The sequence below is a fragment of the Podarcis bocagei genome (genome assembly GCF_964188305.1).
Source record: "Podarcis bocagei genome assembly, chromosome: Z".
Lineage (NCBI taxonomy): Eukaryota > Metazoa > Chordata > Lepidosauria > Squamata > Lacertidae > Podarcis > Podarcis bocagei.
Window position 1 is genome coordinate 6,995,968 of NC_138140.1, and position 20,892 is coordinate 7,016,859.

The 20,892-nt window shown below is 43.6% G+C and overlaps 2 long non-coding RNA genes across 4 annotated transcripts in view; both read right to left on the reverse strand.

Moving 5' to 3' along the window:
* Positions 1-1,075, reverse strand: part of LOC308579098 — a 55,118-nt gene extending 54,043 nt beyond the window's left edge. For both annotated transcript variants that reach the window (XR_014004280.1, XR_014004281.1), the window contains exons 1-2: positions 807-1,075; positions 147-259 (exon numbers count right to left, since the gene is read on the reverse strand). This is a non-coding gene — a long non-coding RNA (uncharacterized lncRNA). The remainder of the gene's footprint in view (positions 1-146; positions 260-806) is intronic.
* LOC308579100 overlaps positions 1-20,892 on the reverse strand; it is a 304,876-nt gene that overhangs the window by 102,770 nt on the left and 181,214 nt on the right. The gene's annotated exons all lie outside the window — the stretch shown is intronic.

A 20,892-nucleotide genomic window follows, 5' to 3' on the forward strand; every position in this document is an offset into this window, starting at 1 on the left:
TCCCAAACTCTGCACACTACATGTGTAGGTTCAGCCCTGCCCAGGCCTCAAACCTGGCATCTCCTCATCGTGCTTAAGAAGAGCCCTGCTGGATCAAGTCAAAGGAAAGCTTGCACAGAAAATGAGGCAAGATAGAGGCTGCTCACCTATTACACACATCATGCTGCAGCAAAACTTCCACAGAGCAATTTTCTGTAAGGTACGGGTGATGCATGTGCATATGTCTGGCTCCTGTTGGAGTTTTGTAAATACACTGCAGCTGTGTGCAGAAAGAAAAAAAACACTGGTAAGACTGCTGGTTGAAAGGATAAAGAAAACTCAAGGTTTATCGTTCATGACAAACTTAGCCGTTCTGCATAAAGGCTTTATATGTGGCCAGTATGGAGCCAATAAGTGAAAACTAGCACATGCAAACAAGAAATACTGACTAAAACCCCAGTGCTTTGGGGGCCTCCAGTGAAAGCTATTGTAGGGGGGAGGTGGGGGTTTGCACCTGAGATTGATCAGCCTTCTTCTGACTCTCTCCCTTTCTCCAAGCAGTGGCACCATCTGGGGGGGCAAGGCAGTGTCCCCCCAAAAAAATTTCAAAGAGGGGGTCAGGCCTGTTATGTATATGAAAATAAATTTTGATGATATGCGAAGAAGCAGAGTAGCTCACAGCTAGGAAGCTAAGTAATTCTTCTAGGTGATTGATAGCCTCCTTGTAAAGACTATACAATGTCCAGACTCTTTGTATTCAGAAAAACTTTACTTTCATAAACATATAACTAATAACAATATATTTATTCAAATGGGTACGTTCTCACTTGTAGATGGAAGTCGTCTTCCTTAGACTTATAAATAAAAACTGTGGTGAGACTTGCACCAGAGCTTTACCTCACTCAGGCCTTACAGCTTCTTATAAGAGGTTTTTACTTTCGCCTCAGCAGTATTTTCTCTGTTCCTTACAGAGAGCTCCTGCACAGGTTTCTCCCAATTAATGTTTAGGGATCTTCCTCTGTATGTTTCACTTCAGACAGATCACACTGACACAACACTGCCCTCAGCAGTATCCAGAGAAGCCTCTCAGCAGCCATTCTCCCTCACACACAGAGAGAGGACAGAGAGCAATTAAAAACAACAGTTACTGGAATAACAGTCACAACAGAATGGAATGCGTGTCTCATGTGACTCAGTCAGCCAATCACATGAGAGCTACTGCCAAAGGGGGGAGGGAACCCATGTTAAAAGTACATAGTAATTTAACACAAGTAAACATTCAAATCTCAGGAAATTCAATCATTATCCTTAACAGGGCCCCTTCAATATTTTGCAGCCTGCTTTGGCTGTGATGGGGTCTGTCAGGCAGAAGGCCACACCAGCCTGCTCAGCATCAGGAGACGTGCCTGACATCACACATCACTTGTGCGCACCAGGTGAGGGCAACTTGGTGCCTGTGCCAGGAAGGAGATTCAGGGTGGCCACTAATGAGCCCTGTTACCTACACGTAGGGCTGCTCAGGAGAAGGGGGAAGTACATGGCAGCATCTCCCAGATCAGGGCCTGGTTGAAAGCCAGTAAAGTGTTGGAGCCCCCAGCTTCTATATAAGCTCCCAGTTTGGGCTGCTCCGTCGCTGATGCAGCAGCTCTCTTGCAAACTTTAGCCTGCCAGAAAAGAGAGCAGGGTTTATCCTTGGCACAAGCTGATATCTACCATTAGGGCAGGACTTTGAGGCAGTAACCCAGGTCCAGGATCAGCAAGAGCCTGCCACCACCCCCTGCATATAAAGGAGCGGATGAATGTAGGACAATTAACACTGTTGTCTGTGAGTATTCATTTGCCTCCATCTTATAACAGAAGTACCGTATTTTTCGCCCTATAGGACGCACCTTTTCCCCTCCAAAAATGAAGGGGAAATGTGTGTGCGTCCTATGGGGCGAATGCAGGCTTTCGCTGAAGCCTGGAGAGCGAGAGGGGTCGGTGCGCACCGACCCCTCTCGCTCTCCAGGCTTCAGGAGAGCCCCAGCGCCAGCCCCACAAGGTCGGGGGACAGAGGGAGGCGGAACGCCGCCATCCCGCTGTCTCCCGAAGTGGTTTGGAGGCTGACGGCAGGGAGACCCCGCCGCCAGCCCCGCAAGCTCCGGGGACAGCTGGGAGGCGCAGCTCGTCTCCCCGCTGTCCCCGGACCTGATCTCAAGGCGGGCGGTGGGGAGAAGAGCGCTTTTCCCCGCTGCCTGCCCCGCAAGCTCCGGGGACAGCTGGGAGGCGCAGCGCGTCTCCCCACTGTCCCCAGACCTGATCTCAAGGCGGGCGGCGGGGAGAAGAGCGCTTTTCCCCGCTGCCTGCCCCACAAGCTCCGGGGACAGCTGGGAGGCGCAGCTCGTCTCCCCGCTGTCCCCGGACCTGATCTCAAGGCGGGCGGCGGGGAGAAGAGCGCTTTTCCCCGCTGCCTGCCCCACAAGCTCTGGGGACAGCTGGGAGGCGCAGCTCGTCTCCCCGCTGTCCCCGGACCTGATCTCAAGGCGGGCGGCGGGGAGAAGAGCGCTTTTCCCCGCTGCCTGCCCCACAAGCTCCGGGGACAGCTGGGAGGCGCAGCGTGTCTTCCCGCTGTCCCCGGACCTGATCTGAAGGCGGGCGGCGGGGAGAAGAGCGCTTCTCCCCGCTGCCGGTCCCACAAGCGCCTGGGGGGGAAATAAAATTTTTTTCCTTTATTTCCCCCCAAAAAAACCTGATGCGTCCTATGGGCCGGTGCATCCTATGGGGCAAAAAATACGGTAACTGTTTTTGAGTCCCACTCTAGAACCATAGAATTGTAGAGTTGGAAGAGACCCAGGGGTCATCTAGTACAACCCCCTGCAATTCAGGAATTTCAATTAAAGCATCCATGGTGGATGACATCCATTACAGATGATCAAGTCTCTGTAGGAGACTTGGATGAATTTCCCTCTCGTTCATTTTTCCAATAAGGAATTCATCCTCCAACTGGTCACCCAAGTACCAAGAACAATGTATTGGGGAGAGTGTCAGAATGGCAATGATACTGAGAGCATGTTCTTGGGCTGGGAGACATAGCCACCTTATGCTGTCAGAGCATTGGTCCATCTAGCTATGGCCCTTGCTCTAAAGAAGCAGGATGCTGGTTTTAGTTGGAACTTTGGTCTGGTCCCTCAAGCTCCCGCTTATGTACTACCCATAATTGTTATGTTCTGCCTGTACTGTACAGGCAGTACATCTCTGAATGCCTGTTTCAAGGGGAATGCTGTTGAATTAAGGCTCTGCTTTGTGGCTTCCTATAGGCATCTGACTGGCCACTGCAAGAACAGGAAGTTGAGGGGGTGGCTGGCTCTGCGTATATTCCTTTCTGTTCTAGTGGCCAGTCATACAGCTCCAACACTTTTTGTGGTGGCTGTCAAGGCCAGCTGGCAGGGTGCCAAGCAGAGGTTTTTGCCAGAAACTGGACCTCAGGTCTTGTCAATGCAGGGTAGGTGCTATCCAACTGAGCAACAAGCCCTCCAAGAACAAGTTGAAATATATGCTTTGTATGGTTTGAGGAAGGGAGTGTGTGAGAAGGGATGGACAGTCAAATAGCCAGTCCTTTGAGGGGGTGAGACGTCAGCTGCATAAGCATAATGGCTCCGTGGTGTTGCCCTGGCAACTGTAGCCTCCAAGACGATGCAATCAAATTTGGGGAAGAATGAAATGAGAAATGACAGAGGGGACGGGAAACAGAGATATAGCGCATGCAGGCTGCCACAGAACAGATTCAGGCAGCAAGACATTATTCCAAGCAATTACACTAAGCATCATCTTGTATTTGCCAGCTAATTACAGAATATTATTTGGAGCCCACTGTCCATCCGTGCCAGCCGCCCCTTGCTCTCTGGGCTTCGTCAAAGCCTAAGGAATGACATTCTCATTAACCTGGCTGTGTTTGATCTGTTGCTACATCTCCACTTGGCACAAGCCCAACTAGAACCGAGCTGTCCCCTTTGTAACACATCACCACATCCTCTGCTGGTTCTTTTCCTGCTACCTCCTTCTTCCTAGTGTACAATTTGTACAAAGAGAGGGCCTGGTGTTATGGGGAAATCACACCCTTTAGAGCTGAAATCTCTTCCCTCAAATTAAAAATATTCAGGGAGCTGGGTGGGGTCACCCAGTGATGTGGTCCTCAGTACATGCACAGGAGCCACCTTTAACATTAATTCCATCAATCCAATGCTGAACAGAAGCACTGGAAAGATACCTCAAAGAGGAACCCCATAGAATCCATATTAGGGCTTGCCTGTTTCTCTGCACATGCATGTATGTGCAAACACCACATGTAGGTGGCTTGCTGGAAATGGGCTTGACTTCTCTCCTGACCCTCTGCTCTCACAGTGTGGATTCACTGGGTTAAGAATCAGAGAGCACACATCTGACATTAGAAATGTTAGAGCCCTGGTGGATCAGGCATGCTCTCCAGATACCTATGGGGAACCCAGAAGCAGAATCTGAGTGCAACAGCAAATCTCCCCCCTTGTGATTCCCAGAAACTATTACAGTCATACCTTGGTTCTCAACAGGGCCATCTTAAGCATATCCGGTGCCATGGTGCAAAGCTCTCTCCGGTGCCCCCCTTCCCGTTTCCCAGAGTTGTCCAACCTTTTTTTAGGGAGGGCAGCGCTGCCAGCGGGGCTGGAAGAGGCGGGCAGTGGGCAGTGGCTGGAGGGCGGCTCCTCTGGTGGGGAAGAGGCAGAGGCTGGACGCGGCACCTCCTGGCTCAGCTGGCCGCTTCATGCCGTGGTAGCCACGGCAGATGGAGGCTCTGGGTGCGGCGCTGCTTTGGCGTGGCATGGCAGAGGCGGGCAAGGGTGGCAAGCTGATGCCAGGAGGTGCCGCGTCCAGCCTCCACCTCTTTCCTGGCGCCCTCCAGAACTTGGTGCCCTCGCACCCTGCGCCACTAGCCTCTATGGGTAAGTTACCCCTGGTTCTCAAACGCCTTGGTACTTGTCCATTTTGACTCCCAAATGCCACACACCCGGAAGTGTGTGTTCCGGTTTGCAAACATTCTTTGGAAGCCAAATACCCGACGCAGCTTCTGTGGCTTCCGATTGAGTGCAGGAAGCTCCTGCAGCCAATCGGAAGCAGTGCCTTGGTTTCTGAATGTTTCCGGAAGTCGAATGGACTTCCGGAACGGATTCCGTTCGAGAACCAATGTACGACTGTATTCATATTTTTTCCCCTATTTTTTTATTGATTTTCCACATTTATAACAAATATAACATAAAAAACACACACAAAAGAAAACACATTACAATACTAAAAAGAAAAAGAAACAAAAATATAAACACATGTTACTTGTAAAACCCAATTTGTCTTTCATTGTTAACTGACTTCCCAGAATTCTCCCAACTGAATTTCATTGTATCACCTTGTAACAGCTCTCCAAAATCATCTTTCTAATACAATTAACTCCTTCAATTTACTATCTTCTCTTTTCTTAATAATCTAAATCCATATTTCTTTACAATTCATTCTTATTCTAATTCTAAGCCTATTTGATAGTTTCAAGTGTCTTCTAATTATCTTATGTTAAAATATTTGGCTAAATAATCTTTAAATTTCTTCCAATCTTCTTGGTACTCCTCTTCTTCCTGATCGCGGATTCTTCCAGTCAAGTCGGCCAGCTCCAAAAAGTCCAACATCTTCATCTGTCATTCTTCTATCATTGGTACTTATTGCGATTTCCAATTTTTGGCTAATAAAAGTCTTGCCGCTGTAGTGGCATACAAAGACAATCTAACATCTTTTGGGGGCAATTCCAATCCTATTATTCCAAGTAGAAAGGCCTCTGGTTTCTTAATAAATGTACTTTTCAACATTTTTTTTAACTCATTATAAATCTTTTCCCAGAAGTCTTTCACTTTGGGACACGTCCACCACATATAATAAAAGGTACCTTCTTTTTCTTTGTATTTCCAACATAAATTATCATTAGTATGGTAGATCTTTGCTAATTTTATCGGCGTTAAGTACCATCTATACATCATTTTCATAATGTTTTCTTTTAATAAAGATACGACTGTATTCAGAGGCATACTGCCTCTGATATTGGAGGCAGAGCAAAGCCATCATTGCTAGTAGCCATTGATATCCCTCTCCTCCATGAATTTTTCTAATCCTCATATAAAGCCATCCATGTTGCTGGCCATCACTATGTCAAATTCTATAGTTTAACTATGTCCTGTGTGAGAAAGTATTTTATTTTGTCTGTCCTGAATCTTACACCATTCAGCTTCATAGAATGTCCATGAATTCTAGTATTATGGAAAAAATAATTCCCAGCCACATTCTCCATGCCCTGCATAATTTTATACACCCTTATACACATTCCTCATCTAGTCTCTAAATTAAAAAGCCCCAAGAGATGTACCTTTTCCTCCTAGGGGGGGCTGCTCCAATCCCTTCATCAATTGTGTTGCCTTTTTCTGAACATTTTCCAGCTCTCAAATACCCTCTTTGAAGTGAGGCAGCCAACACTGTACACGGTTTCCAAGTGTGGTTGTGCCATAGATTTGTAAAGCAGCTTTGTGGCATCAGTAGTTTCAATCCTATTCCTAGAAAACCCCTAAAATGGATTTTGTCTTTCTCACATCTACTGCGACGGAGGGTTGACAACATCACTGAACTATCCACCACAACCCCCAAGGTCTTATTCCGGGTTAGTCTCTGTTGGTTTACAACCTACAAGTATGTATGTGAAATTCAGATTTATTTCTTTATTGCCCCAGTGTACATCTCTTTGCACTTGCATTGGATTGCATTTGCCATTTAACTGCCCGTCCACACAGTTCTGAGATCCTTCTGCAGTGTGTTGCTGTTGCGGGAAGTGGCAGGAAAAAGTCTGCTGTATGGTTCTAGAGCATTTTTGGAAGTTATGCCTGCTTCAGGCAGCCTGGCTAGCATCATGAAAATAAATGGGAAAAGGGAAGCTCTGGGCTCATCAACACATATCTTTGCCCTGCACTTTCTAGACACAGGTCTGTACTTTCAAGCTTTTCTTTTTGCCCTTCTGCTTTCTGCACCAAAAAATGCTCTTTACTGCTGAACTGGAGCAAATGTCAATCCATCGAAAACCTGAACTGCTATTTGCTCCAGTTCAGTGGTAAGGATTGGGTTTTTGTGGAGAAAGCGGCAGGCCAAAACCCCCCAAAAAACAACGCACTCAGACATTAACTAGGAAAGTGCAGGCCTGTGCCTAGAAAGCCCTCACTGAGCTAGGGAATCTGCTAGTGGCTTTAAAAGTCAGGGAGAAGGCTGGCCCTGGGTATTATATATATATACAGCAACCCATACAGTTTTCAGAATTTGATGTTACTGTTTAACCCTCTGGCAATCCTGAAGATTATCCTAAATCTACTAAATTGGGTAGGGGAGGGGGTAATCACAGGCGATCGCTCCCTCATCTGCTGCAAGCCCAAGAAATTGATGAGTCTGTAACTGCTCCAGCCAGATGGCTTGGAATGGGCATTTACTGTTCTGCTGCCTCCATCACTAGATGCTGACAGCCCTTTATCCCAGGCCTAGAGTGTTAATCCCATCACCTTCTGTGGCTTCGGAATAATTTTTCCCCTAGTGTACAAACCTCTCAGATACAAATTCTTCCCTCTTGCCACTAGTAACAGAGAATATCAGGGGAGGGGGGGGGACATGTCAGGAACTGAATTAACACTGGCAGGGGTCCAAGACCTGGTGATGGGGGGGTGGGGGAGAGGTGCCTGTGGCACTTGGACAAATGTAAAGACTTTGGGTTTGCAAGCAAGGGAAATGGCAGGCATACATGGAAGAATCTGCTTTTGCCAGCTGGGACACAGGGAGGCAATCTTAATTTGATCGCTTGCAGGCTTAGCAGCTCAGCAGTAGGAAATCATTGGAAAATCCATCCAGTGCAGAAGTAATTCTCATCATTAGGAAACAAGATAGGCTTGTGGTGTCTGCAGTGCTGAGGCAGGTGCTGTAGACAAAGGAAGGTGCTGGCCGTAAATGATGTTCTTCTCTTTGTCCTTTTATCTATCTAACCGTTGCCTTTCTTCTTTTACACTTTGGGAGAAACTGCTCCTGCTGGAATTCTCCCTGCTCTGTGCAGCAATGATGCATGCAGCCCGCATCCCTCGTATTGGCTTTGGAAGCCTTAAGTACCCTGCAATGTATGCTAGACTACAAACTGCCTGCTGGACACTGTAGGAGGACATATCCCAGATTGAAACACAGGAAGTTGCCTTATCCAGAGTCAGACTGTTGGTCCTTCAATACTGTTAGCAGCAGAGGTAGGGAACTCCAGGCCTCTTAAAACTCATTGCAGCCCACTCCACTCTCCAAAGGCCACACTTCCTCTGTTTTGAACCCCAAGTGTTTTTTGCCTGGGTGGAGGCTAGAGAGCAGCATGGGTGTGTATAGAAACCAGCCTACTGTACCAAGGAGGGGTCTTTCCTGGCTCCACTCACTTTTGACTCTTGCCACTCATTAGAGGTAGAGGCAGGATGCCCAGAAGGAAATGCGGCCCTCAAGTTAAAAGGTCCCCCACTTCCGCAAAACAGTATTGTCAACTAACATAGCTAGGGGTAGTTCTGCTAATTGCACAGTAACTTGGGTGTAAGTGCAACAAGGAAACTTCCTTGTACCAAATCAGATCATTGGTTCATCATCACTCTCGACTTTGCTTATAGCACCCTTCCCCAGCCTGCTGCCTTCCACAGTGAATCACAGAATTCTAAAGTGGAATGGGACTCCAAGTGTCATCTAGTCTATCCCTTGCAATGCAGGAATCACAGGTAAAGAATCTCTGACAGATGGCCATCCTGCCTATGTTTAAAGACCTCCAGTAAAGGAGAGCCCATTTATGTAGACATTAAAAAAGCATTGGGGACAGGATGGTATCTTGTGGCAACCCACAACACAACTGCCCAGAAGTCAAAAGACAACCACCCACTGCTGTCCTATCAAACCAACCCTGGATACAGGATCAGAACCACTGTCAAGCAGTGCCACCAATACCCATCTTCCTAAATTGGCTCAAAAGGGTACCATAGTCAATGGTATCAGAAATCATAAAGAGATCAAGTAAGAATAACAGGGTCACTCTCCACCTGTCCTCCTTCCAATAGTGGTCATCCATCCAAGCAAACAAGGCTAATTCTCTCCTATAATTAGGCCCAAACCAGGATCAAAATGGGTTGGGATAATTGATTTCATCCAAAAATACCTGCAACTGTTCCACCACAATCCTCTTGATCACATTTCTTAAAAACAGAACACCTGGAAGGCATCTTGCTAGTCTAGTAGTCTGACTAGGACCAGAGCTTTAGGGTTTCAGAACAAAGTCTTTCCCATCTGTACCTGATGATTCCAAGACTGAATCTGGGACTGCATACTCACTAAACACTTGAGGCACGTTTAAAGCATGCTTCCCTATTAAGTATAGTGATTTAATTTACTGAAATTGGGAATGCTTAAATGCATTACTGTGTCTTTAATTCTGGAACTTTCCCCAGTTGCTCTCATGTGATTAGTTAACTCTGGTCACATGGGGGGTATCTTATTACATTCTCCATTATGTTTTGTGTTTAATGACTTGACTGTAATGGTTGCATTTCCATGAACTCAGGAGACAATGTTAAATAACTCTCTCTAAATGCTATAGAGGTAAGGAATGCTAATGTTTCTGTGTGAAGGTATGTGACAGAAAGAAGGACAGAAGTTGATGTTCTCCCAAAGAAGCAGTAAGAAGTCTGCTGAAAGGAGAAAGTGGGAACATCTCAGAAGGAACTGCATGGCCCGGCTGGGTCATGTGCAGAAGTCTGGAAAGAGAGAAATACTGTACACCATTTGTTTGAAGGTTTAAGGAAGAAGCTGTAATCTCCAACTAAGAAAAAATAAGCCCATGTTTGTATAAGCATGTGAATGAAAATACTTTGCACATATTCTTCTTTAGCTATATGTTATGCAAGTAATAGCTTTTGAATATTTTAACAAGTGTTAGGACATTGTTTTGTTTCGAGAAAAGAGTCAGTATTGCACATGATTTGGCTTCCTAGCTGCAGTTTAGCTACTCTGCCCACACTCTGCCTAAATAATCCTGGGAACGAATTTGTTAAGGATGCTGGGAATTGCAGCTCTGTGAGGAATATTTTTCTCCTAGGGGATGTGTGCTTTTAATATATGGTGTGTAGACAGCCTGAAACGTTCTTCATGCAGTGGTATGCACATCTATCTGGGAGAAGTACTTGCTTCTGAGTAAACATGCAAAACAAGTCTACAGTGGTGCCTCGCAAGACGAAAAGAATCCGTTCTGTGATTCTCTTCGTCTAGCGGTTTTTTCGTCTTGCGAAGCAAGCCCATTGAAGGATTAGCGGATTAGCGCTATTAGAGGCTTTTAGCAGCTTTTAGCGGCTTATCTGCTGATCGGATCAGCTGATAAGCGGCTTAGCGGCTTAGAAAAGGGGGGGGACCAGCAGGAACTCGCAAGACATTGTCGTCTTGCGAAGCAAGCCCATAGGAAATTCATTTTGCGAAGCACCTCCAAAACGGAAAACTCTTTCGTCTAGCGAGTTTTCCATCATGCGAGGCATTCGTCTTGCGGGGCACCACTGTATTTTAAATTCCTGGTTTCCCTGAGGGGTGGCAGACTTTGGGCCTTAAAATTTCAGCAGTGCACTGTGCAGTGCCTAAATTTGGCACCGCCTGCCTCCATCTTCCATTGTTCGTTGTTGCTGCAGCACACTTTGCAGCACTGTCTCGGCTCAGTGCCCAGTGTGAGCAAACCAGTTGCACTTTCCTAAATTCACTTCTGCCCTAAGGACAACAAACCACCCAGCCAACAACGGCAGTTGTATTCTAAAGTGTATAGCCTACTATCTAGCCAATAAATAAAGAGAAACAGACAGGGACTGGAAATCTCGAATCTTTAGATAAAACCTTTGGGTTTTCCACCTCCACCACTGCTACCATCTCACACTTTCTCATGTAGCATTCCCAAAGCAAGCCATTTTAAAAATAGTCAAATACTTTTGGATAGCATTAAAAAAAAAAAAACAACAGATCAATAACTTGATGCAGGCCAGACCACTTGAGTGCCAGTTCTTTTCTTTTTTTATAGTAATAATAAAAAACCTTGCTGCCCAATAATGGAGGGAAGAGGAAACGAAGATGGATCTCAAGGGACACTGTCAGGTTTGGTGTTTCGTTTCTCTCTCCCTCTCTCTCTCTCAGAAGAAAAACCCAGGATGAAAAATTCCACAATTCATTTTGCCAATAATGCTAACCATTCATCATCCCAAACAGAAAATCTAATGTCCTGAAACTGTTTTTATTGCTTTCGCGTCAGGTTCTTGTTTGCTTTCATCCATCGTATTTATTTAAATAAAAGCTGCTGTGATTCTTTTTCATCCACAATGTTTTAAAAGATGTTGGTGTTTCACTGAGAGGAGGGGAGGTGTGTAATTAATGGAACAAAGCGCTAACTGCCCTCTTTGGTGCCCTCCCAACAGGCTTCTTCATTAAGCCCTGGTTGTTCTTCTATAATTATGAGGCCTGTGCATCTATCTGTGTGCACTTTTTTTTGCCACCTATCCAAGTTAATTAGCTGTTTCCATTTCTCTTTCTCACTCCCCTCCCCTCCATCTTCTCAAGTGGCTCTTAGGACTCAATGGGAGTAAACAGTTCTCTCTCTCTCTCTCTCTCTCTCTCTCTCTCTCATCTTATCATCACAACTAACCTGCAAGGTAGACTAAGCTGGTAGGTGATGACTTGTCCATTGCACCATAGGCGTGCAAAGGGGTGCTGAAACCATGGGTTTGTCTGCATTCAGTATAGTATAAACCTGAGGTGGGGAACCTGCAGTGCTCCAAATGTCATTGGACTCCAGCTTTTATCAGCCTCATACTTCATAGCTTCAGGGATGTTGGGAACGGGAGTCCAACCGTTCTAGAGGGCCACAAGACAGTAATCGGTCTACACACAGCAGGAAAGGGGAGAGCCCTAAAATAAAAATGTCAGTTGGGAAGGGGAATAGGGAGTATCCGAGAATCTACCAAAGTCACACTTCCTGGCATAATTTGTGAATCGAAATGCAGCCATCATTTGAAATTTGCACTTCCCTGAATATTGCAGTGCAGCTCCTCAGCACAAACCTTGTGTAAATAACATACAAAAATGCAGTATATTAGGAGAAATTATTTGCAAAAGTATGTGTGTTAAGCAAAATTTGCTGTTATAGATGTGTTCATTAGGTGAACTTTGCACTAAATGCTAAGAAATCTTCATTCTTTCCCCCTTATTAATCAAAAAATTGCTGCAGACATGTGGAGGAGTGAATATAAGATTGGGAAAATGAAAACCAAGAGAACCAAAATTGACAGATCCATCCATTCCTACCTGAAAGAGGGCACGACACTCTAGATCAGGGGTCAGTAACCTTTTTCAGCCGTGGGCCGGTCCACCATCCCTCAGACCATATGGTGGGCCAGACTATTTTTTTTTGGGGGGGGGGATGAATGAATTCCTATGCCCCACAAATAACCCAGAGATGCATTTTAAATAAAAGCACACATTCTACTCATGTAAAAACACACTGATTCCCAGACTGTCCATGGGCCGGATTAGGAAGGCGATTAGGCCGGATCCGGCCCCTGGGCCTTAGGCTGCCTACCCCTGCTCTAGATCCCTGATCAAGACTTCTCTACACTTCAACATTTTGTTGCAGGTCACACTTGTGCTTTACACAATCACATGCTCATGCACTCACTCGTGTGTGTGTGTGTGTGTTGTGTGTGATATCTACCCACCTCAGAGCTCTAAGCAGCATTGGATGACTGAGTTTCTCAGCTATTCTAATTTCCCATAATGCCCCAGTGTGACACTGTGTCAGGAGCATTGTGGAAAATTTAAATGGTGGCTGGACTCAATTGCATGGTGCTGCTGCTTCTGTCCACAGCCAGGCACTGACTTTGAGGGGAAAGGATGCCCCTTGTGGGGGGTGAGATTTTTTTTTGGGGGGGGGAAGAGACTTGATTAGACAAATGGATTAGTCTTTTGTATTGATATTCTAAGGACTATGGGGGTTTTCTTCTGGATTTCATTTATTCTTTTTCCTATTTGATTTTGCTGTTAGTAAAAGGGGGAGAAATTCAATTTAGTTTGCTTGTAAAGGCGAACTGACAAATGCACACTTTTCAAAACAATATGCAGACCAAAACACAGCAGACCTTCAAAATTCCGAATTCCAATTACTGGAAACCACAGAAGGGAAAAGGGCTCTTGTGCGCAAGTCCTCTGAGAGCAGCACTCTCATAATTTTCTTATGTTCAAACTTCCTGAATTCTGTTGTGCAGTTCCTCAGCCAAGTTATGTCTATGAAAACGCTTATACTAAAGTGTGCATACATTAGTAGAAATAGCATACAAAATGCATTGTATTGGGGGAAAGTGCTTTGAAAAAATATGCACATTGGGCCAAATTGCAAACAAATGTGTGTATATGAAGAAAAATTAACCTTAGAATGCTGCTGACCTGCCCAAGGGTTAAGGCTTTCTGGGAAATGATATATAATGAGTTAAAAAAGGTATATAAGTATACCTTCCTTAAGAAACCAGAGGCCTTCCTTTTGGGTATTGTCGGCCAAGGGGTGTCAAAGAAAGATAGAACCTTTTTTATGTATGCAACAACAGCAGCAAGAATACTCAACGCAAAGCATTGGAAGACACAAGATTTACCCACACTGGAAGAATGGCAGACGCAACTGATAGACTACATGGAACTGGCCGAAATGACTGGCAGAATTCGGGACCTGGGAGAAGAGACGGTGGAAGAGGACTGGAAAAAAATTAAAGACTATTTACAAAAACACTATAAATTGTATGAATGCTAGGAGAATGCACGATTGAAAGTAACACGGCAGCAGTAAATTTTGATGTAAGACATATGAGAATAAGTGATGTTTAAGGATTTGATGGAATTTGAAGTAGTATTATGTTCAAGCCAAGCAGTTTGACCTATGATAAAACTATCTAAAAGTTGGAACATAATATTTGAGATTTATATAATAAGAAGGGAAGTAAGGTAATAATTTGCTGCATATAATTATTTGATTGAGAACGCAGGGAAGGGTGATGTGAGGAAGTCTAAAGATTATGAAAATATGGTTTATGAATAATTTTATTCTATTTGTAAAAAAAAAAAATGCTGCTGACCTTTCTTTTAAAAAGATCTGCACGTTGATACTGTAATGTAGAATATTGGGGGGAAATGAAAAAGTGAGACAAAACTAAAATGGACAGATTCACCCACCTTTGTTTATTGCAATTCATGCAGCAAATGGCATTATATGGAACATCTAAACAAAGAAAACGTAAATAAGGTCCCTTGTTCTTATTTTTGTTTTCAGACCATTTCCACAGCATCCTTTGCTGCCTCAAAAGCCTTAAACACACTGCATTCAAGCTATTCCTCCTCTCTTCCCAGCACCCTGTCCCTGCCCCACAATGCCTGCTAGTTCCCACTGGGTTGAAAAGCAATAAAAAGTCAAGAAGAAGTATAGCCTCCCCTCTTCTCTTTGTCATGTGGATGAATAGCACAGCACAAAGCACTGAATGCAATCAGTTCAAACAAACTTGCTGCTCCAGGAAAGTACATCTTTGCAGTGCCCTGTGTGGCTGGCTGGGGTGGAGGAAGGTTGCTGTGTTTCTGCATTCCGAAGAACTTTTGCTTATAAGCTCCCAGTTGGGATCTTCCATGTTGACATAGGGCTTCATGCTGCTTCTGCTGCTTTTCTGTTTCTTCGTGTCACAGAAACAAATCTAGAAAATGGTAACTTGAAATCAGGGTACCTATGAACATTTCAGAGAATCTGGCATCATAACCTCAGAGTGGAGAGGTGGTGTTGTTTAGCAGGTTTATATACCACCTTTCTGCCAAGTAGCCCGGCGGTCTACAATTTAAATACAGAAATAAAAAGAATATATAAGCCAAAGACTGACAAGAGTCCCCTCATACCAACTGGTAGGGAATGCTCTGTGTGCTCCCTGGCTTTCTTCTGTCAGGACATGAGGGAAGGTGAGGGAGCAGCTGCCACAACAGTTATTTCAAGCTGTTGGTGGTTCTGGCAGCAGCTGATGTTATGTGTGCTCCCGACCTGGGCTCACTTAACTTAAGAAGAGCCTTTGCTGGTTCGGACCAAAGCCCCATCTTGCCTGTTCCCACAGTGACCTACCAGATGCCTCTGAAAAACTGACACTCTCCCACTCATTCCTCAGTATGACACCTCTGTTTCTGACATTCATTCTGCCAGTTCACTGCTGCAAACCAAGACAGAGGAGGGGAGAAGCAACATTGACCTTGCTACCCATGACAAAGCTGTTTTTATATATAAAAAAGGCCCCTTACTATTTTGCATCCTCAGATATATTGATTGAATCTCTCTCTCTCTCTCTCTCTCTCTCTCTCTCTCTCTCTCTCTCTCTCTCTCATCTTTTCCTTCCTTCCTTCCTTTGTTTCTCCATCTATCTGTCCATCTTCCTTCCCCACATGCTTTTGAATGATTCCACAAATCAGCCCAGGTACATGTGTATGAGATACAGATATTTAGATATGAAAGCAGCCTTGAACCCAAAGTTGTTCAGGAATTCTAAAAAACAACACCACCACAACAACTAAGTTTTGAGACCAGTGGTTAAAATCCATGATTTTGGAAAGATTAATCCAATTATAGAAACTATTCCACTGAACAGGGACACGGGTGGTGCTGTGGGTTAAACTACAGAGCCTAGGACTTGCTGATCAGAAGGTGGGCGGTTCGAATCCCCGTGACAGGGTGAGCTCCCGTTGCTCGGTCCCTGCTCCTGCCAACCTAGCAGTTCAAAAGCATGTCAAAGTGCAAGTAGATAAATATTTTTTTTTTTATAAAATTTTTATTGGTTTTTCAGAATTTTTAAAGACAAACAAACACAGAAAGAACAAACATACATGTACAAATTCATAACATATTTTCATAAACCTCTTTTCTGGGACTTCCCCATACCTCCCCTTTCTGCATCCCAATGTCCAAAGTTTTGTAGCAACTCCCAATTGTTACTTTTCAACCTCTGTCATCTTAGTCCTCTCTATGTTCTGATCTTATATCACTGTATCCCTTTGTTTCTAAAAACCACAGCACATTAACATTCATTAAGTTTATAGTAGTCCTTAAGGTAACTTTTAAATTTTCTCCATTCTTCTTCCACCGTCTCTTTTCGTTGGTCACGGATTCTGCCTGTCATCTCAGCCAATGTCATATAGTCCATCACTTTCATCTGCCATTCTTCCAGAGTGGGTAAATCTTGTGTCTTCCAATACTTTGCGATGAGGATTCTTGCTGCTGTTGTAGCATACATAAAGAAAGTTCGGTCCTTCTTCGACACCAATTGGCCGACAATGCCCAGGAGAAAGGCCTCTGGCTTTTTAGGAAAAGTACATTTAAGTACCTTTTTCATTTCATTATAGATCTTTTCCCAAAAAGCCTTAATCTTCGGGCATGTCCACCAAAGGTGGTAGAAGGTACCTTCAGTCTCTTTACATTTCCAACATTTGTTATCGGGCAAATGATAAATTTTTGCCAGCTTGACTGGGGTCATGTACCACCTGTACACCATTTTCATAATGTTTTCCTTTAAGGCATTACATGCCGTAAATTTAATACCGGTGTTCCATAACCATTCCCAGTCATCTGACATAATGTTATGACCAACATCCTGTGCCCATTTAATCATGGCTGATTTGACTGTTTCCTCCTGTGTATTCCATTTCAGCAACAAATTATACATTCTGGATAAATTCTTAGTATTAGGTTCTAGCAGTTCAGTTTCTAATTTTGATTTTTCCATCTGGAAACCAATTTTCCTGTCCTGTTTGAAAAATTCCACTATTTGATGATACTGAAACCAATTTTGTACCTTATGCTTCAGTTTCTCATAGCTTTGCAATCTCAACTTATCTCCATCTTGTTCCAAAATTTCCCAATACTTCGGCCATCCGACCTCCATATTGAGTTTCTTCACTGCTTTGGCCTCCACTGGTGAGACCCATCTAGGGGTTTTGTTTTCCAAAAGGTCTTTGTATCTTCTCCAAACATTAAACAATGCTTTTCTAACAATGTGATTCTTGAAAATACTGTTAACTTTATCATACCATAAATATGCGTGCCAACCAAAAGAGTTGTTGAAACCTTCCAGATCTAAGATGTCTGTATTTTCGAGGAGCATCCATTCTTTCAGCCAGCAAAATGCTGCTGCCTCATAGTACAATTTCAAGTCCGGCAGGGCAAATCCCCCTCTTTCCTTCGCATCTGTCAGTATTTTAAATTTAATTCTGGGCTTTTTGCCCTGCCAGACAAATTTTGAAATATCTTTCTGCCACCTCTTAAAACATTCCATCTTATCCAGGATCTGCAAGGTCTGAAACAAAAATAACATTCTAGGCAATACATTCATTTTAATCACAGCGATTCGGCCTAGCATTGACAGTTTCAAATTTGACCAAATTTCTAGGTCTTTTTTAATTTCCGACCAACATTTTTCATAGTTATCTTTATACAAATTCACATTTTTTGATGTCAAATAGACCCCTAGATATTTCACCTTCTTGACCAGTGTCAACCCTGTCTCCTCTTGGAACTTCTCCTTTTCTGCATCTGTTAGATTTTTGCCTAAGACTTTGGTTTTTTGTTTATTCAGCTTGAATCCAGCTACCTGGCCAAACTGTTGTATTATTTCTAACACCTTTTTCGTACTAGCGTTTGGCTCTTGCAAAGTCAATACTAGGTCATCTGCAAACGCTCTTAACTTGTAATGTTTAGCTCCGACCTGGACACCCTTGACCTGCTGGTCTTCCCTTATCATATTCAGCAACACCTCCAGGACTGAAATAAAAAGTAATGGGGAGATTGGACACCCTTGTCGTGTTCCTTTCTCTATCTTAAGTTCCTCCGTCACTACATTATTTACAATCAATTTAGCTTTTTGTTCAGAATATATTGCAGCCATACCATTCTCAAAACCTTTACCTACCCCCATCCCCTGAAGATTCTTTAACATAAAGCTCCAGGAAATATTATCAAAGGCTTTCTCCGCGTCCACAAAGATCAATACTGCTTTGGTGTTTATATTCACCTCTAGCTTTTCCAAAATGTCTATCACATTTCTAACATTGTCTGCCAGGTGTCTTTTAGGGAGAAAGCCTGCCTGGTCCCTATGAATCTTCTCCATCAACACTCTTTTAAGTCTTTTTGCCAAAATGTCTGCAAAAATTTTGTAATCCACATTGAGTAAAGATATTGGGCGGTAGTTCTTCAATTGAGTCTTTTCAGTCTCTGTCTTTGGTATGAGTGAAATATATGCTTCTTTCCACGATTCAGGTGCCCTTTTTCCCTCAAGGATCTCATTACAGACTTCTTTCAGTGGTTGAATCAACCATTCCTTCAGTGATTTGTAGTATCTTGAAGTCAGCCCATCTGGTCCTGGAGATTTGCCTAGTTGCATATTCTGAATGGCAGCCTCTATCTCTTGCTCTGATATTCTCTGGTTCAAATCAATCTTGTTTTGATGAGAGATTTTTTGTAATCCAAATTTTCCAAGGAATTTGTCTATATCTTCTTCATTTTGCGGGCCTTGGGTATAAAGCTTTTTAAAATAGCCTAAGAAACAGTTTCTAATCTCCTCTAGGTTCATCAATTCCATATATTGTGACTGATATAGCTTAATCTCTCTTAAAATCTCCTGGGACTTTGGCTTTGCTCTTAGTTTTTTCTCTCCTTCCTTTATCTTTTCCAAAATCTTTTCTTTTTTCTCATTCTGTTTTTTCTTCTTTATTGAGTTTTGTTGAATCAAGAAGCCTCGCATCACGGCTTTACTTGCGTCCCAGATCACTCTTTTCTCAACGTCAGCCCTCAAATTTATTTCAAAATAGTCTTTTAAAGTTTTTTGGGCCTTCGTAAGAATTTCCTTGTCTCGAAAGAGGGTGTCATTCATTCTCCATCTAAATTGACCAGTTGATGTTAGTTTCATTTCCATCTTCACGGCGTTATGGTCGGAGCAAGTTTTTGGGCAGATTTCTACCTTCTTAATCTTTGGAGCCATACCACTAGTAATCCAGATTTGATCGATTCTGGTCCAGGTCAGCATTGCTTGGGAGAAAAAGGTTCCCTCTCTCTCCAGAGGGTTCCTTACTCTCCATATATCTATCAAGTCCATGTTTTCAATCATTTCAAAGAAAGTCTTAGGCAGTCTCCCTTCCTTAGTGATTGTTAGTCTTTGTGACTTATCCATATTCGTAGAGACCACGCCATTCATGTCTCCCATCATTATCATATTATAGTCCAGATAGTCCGTAAGGGTTTCATGAAGTCTCTTAAAGAAGTCAGATTTGCCTTCGTTTGGTGCATAAATTCCAACAACTAACAGTTTTTCTCCTTGTACTTGTATCTCCACTGCCAAATATCTCCCTTGTTCATCTTTAAAAATCATTTTTGGGGCCCATTTTTCTTTCACATATATTACAACTCCTCTTTTCTTAACTTTATCTGATGAAACAAATTCTTGTCCTAGCCTTTTGTTTGTAAGTAGTCTCCTATGGGCTCTGGTTATGTGTGTTTCTTGTAGGCATATCAAATCCAATTGTTCTCTGTTCAAAATGTGAAATACTTGTCTTCTCTTCAAAGGCCCATTCAGTCCATTACAATTCCAGCTAAGGAATTGTAGAGCCATCTTATTGTTTTCTTATAGCTCCTCCAACAGCTCCAAGTTGTTGCTCTTCTTCTGATGGTAATGGTTTCTGTCCAATCGAAAGGTTGAGAATGTCTAGTGCTCTCCTCTGTTCTGCCAGTACGTCCACAGTCCCCTTCTGGAGGTCCTCCTGGTGTCTTGCCAGAAATTTATCTTTATCTTGGATTGTCTTTATTTTCACCTTTTTTAATTTATAGTCAAATGACAGTCCTTGTGGGAATTCCCACCTAAAACGGATGTTGTTTTTCTTTAGCAAGAGGGCCAAATCCTTGTAGAAGTTTCTTAAGTCCAGGATGTATTTTGGGATGTCTTTAAAGATCTGTACAGTTGAGTTACCAATTTGAAGGGCCTTTTGAAAGTGTAATCCTAGGATTTTGTCTCTTTCTTCCTTGGATCTGAGTGTGATCAAGCAGTCTCTCGGGGTCTTTCTGTCCTGTTTTTTGCCCAGTCTAAAAGCTGTTGTGATTTTAAATTCGTCTTCCTCCAAATCCCAACAGCCCACAAACTCCCGTGTCAGGTATTCCGCGAGATTGTCTCTCTCATTCTCTGGAACCAACCTTAGTTTTAAGTTTCTCTCTTTTCTCTGTAAGTCCCATAAGGCCAAAGTTGCGTCGTGCTCATAGACCTTCTTGGCAATCGGTTCTAGTCTCTCCTGCGTCTCTCCAGCAGCAGCTTTCGCATCCTCGGCAATTTGGCGTGTGGTTGCGTTTTCCTCTACCAGTTTGTTGATGGATTCTGTATTCTGATTTAATCTTGCTGATATCTCTGTTAATTTTTGCGTATTTTCTGAAGTTTGTTTTGTCAAAGACTCCAGAGTTTGATTTATCTTAAGCAAGGCATCTGTCACCGCTTCCATAGAGGCAGCTGCTGCTTTTTCCTGTTCTGTTATTCCTGCTGGTCCTGGAGCTGCAGCTGAAATTGAGCCTCTTTTCTTTGACGACTGCTGTTGCAGCTGTTGTTGTTGTTGTCTTATTTTAGCTCTTGTGACAATCTCTTCCTGTGTACCACTCATGTCAAGGTCACTTCCCACGGGAGCTGTTCTGCTGGGAAATTCCACTGTCCTGGGCCGTGTCAAACATTCATTACCCTCTAGGGGGAGCAAATCAAAATGGCCATAAAGTAA